The sequence below is a fragment of the Rousettus aegyptiacus genome, unplaced genomic scaffold (assembly GCF_014176215.1).
Source record: "Rousettus aegyptiacus isolate mRouAeg1 unplaced genomic scaffold, mRouAeg1.p scaffold_m13_p_3, whole genome shotgun sequence".
NCBI lineage: Eukaryota > Metazoa > Chordata > Mammalia > Chiroptera > Pteropodidae > Rousettus > Rousettus aegyptiacus.
The window spans coordinates 28,402,112-28,404,130 of NW_023416306.1; the positions used below are offsets into that span (position 1 = coordinate 28,402,112).

The 2,019-nt window shown below is 43.7% G+C and overlaps 1 pseudogene; it reads right to left on the reverse strand.

Moving 5' to 3' along the window:
• Positions 1 to 711: 711 nt before the first annotated feature.
• Positions 712 to 830, reverse strand: LOC118600595 (annotated as a pseudogene).
• Between the last annotated feature and the right edge of the window lie 1,189 nt (positions 831 to 2,019).

Sequence of the window (2,019 nt, forward strand, 5' to 3'; positions counted from 1 at the left end):
ACCTTGTAAACATAATAACTTTGTAAATATAATAAAAAACAACTCGTATATATTTGAAGGGTGACTTTTACAGGATATCAATTATATCTCAGTTTTTTAAAATACTCTGTAAACTAAAAATAAAAAACAACCAAAACTAAAAAGCAACAATAGCATAAAACATAAATTATATATGTTCCTCTTCTGTTTAAAACTCTTCAATAATTCCTAATTGTTATTAGATTGAATTGGACCCTGTGGAGACCCTCAGCCCACACCAGTTTCCCTGCTGTGCCCTGAAGCCACATTGGCTCGGATTCTGTTCCGCTGGTGCCCTCTGCCTGGGCTGCACATTCTCAACCACCAAGTCTCAGCTCACAATCCCCTTCTCTGAGAGACCTCCCCTCCCTGTCACTGCCTTGCCAGCCCCGTTCATCTACTCCGCGGCACTCCGTTCAATGCGTACCCACCATCTACGATTTGCTTCCTTGTGTGTGCTATCCTTCTCTTCGCCCTGGAGGATAAACTCCACCAGGACAGGGATTTTGCCTTCCTTGTTCACCACAGCACAGGGTGAGCACTCACCACATGCTTTTTATAATAATAAGTGACATGTCCTCTCAAAGTCTGTTTGCATTCAGAATTAAATATTTTCTAATATTTCATTCTCTTCCTTGCAATCCATCATTTAGTCTGATTGGTCTCTTGATTAGATTTTTTTTTTTTTTTAACCACCTACAGCACCTGGTCTTCCTAGGTGGTCTCCCATCCAAGTACTCACCAGGCCCGACCCTGCTTAGCTTCCAAGATCAGAGAAGATCAGGCATGTTCAGGATGCCATGGCCATAAACTTGATTAGGATTTTTTGAATTGCATGAAAGATATATGATGATGTTGGGGGCTGGGGATATGATACTTGTCTGATGATGGGAAAACGATTCCCTACTGGAACATCTCAGGCCAGATGAAATATCTTCTGTCCTACCAGCCACGTTTAGTAGCTTAAGAGGCACCAGGAGGGACTGCCACCTGACAGGGCCCTCGCCTTCCAGGCAGAATGACTTATTTTCCTTATTTGTGGACGACTAAGGTGAGCCTGGCTGACACCCTCCCCCCATTATGTGACTGCCCAAGTCAGCTATAAGTCATGCTTTGCCGAACATAAGCTGGGAGGAAGGGCTCCTCTTGGGTGTTGGTCAGGGGATCCTTCCAGATATTCTACAGACAGTTTTTTCTTAGCTGGTATCAGCCCCTTCCTCAAGCCAGGCTTCTGTGCAATTTCTCATGCGAATGTCTCTATTTCTCAGACATGTAAAAGACACTCACTTAGATTGTTTCCATTTTTTTCACTAAGGCCAATACTTCCTTCTATACACATCCCTGTGCACACACATTTGCATTCTTATCTGTTTATTTCCTCAGGTACATTTTTTTTTTAAGTAAAATTACTGAGTTCAAGAATATTTATACTTTACAGTCGCAGACATATTACCCAGCTGCCCTCCAAAAAGACTGAACAAACCTCTGTTCCCAAAGCAATATATAAAGTCCTGTTTTTTTGAAGGCATTTCCCAAGAACTTTTTATTCTCATATTCTACCACACCGCATTTCACTTTTCATGGAGATTGTAAGTAGATTCCCTCTCTCGCTATGGAAATTTGGCGGCGGGGAGGCCTGTCCTGTTGGGAAGCAGAGCAGATGAGGCCAAGAAGGCTTCTTGAATCCTGGGCACCCTCTGGGCAAACAGAACCAAGTGTCAGATTGCCACCCTTCTTCCAGGTGGAAGTGTCCAGAGTCATGGCCGCCCCTAGTGCCTTTTAAACATTCCAGACATTCCCACAGAACTGCCTGCAGAGAAGCCACGCCAGGCCTTTCCTCAAACTGTTCTCTCTGTGTCTTTCCCCACCTCCCCATGTTCTCAGCTCTGCTGGTCAAAGTTGGGCTTATCCTTAATCGAAGAAAGGCAGGCTTAAGCACCAAGAGAACTCTGCCTTCCCCAATCAAAATGGACAAGATTTTTAAAAAGAAAATGGTGTTGG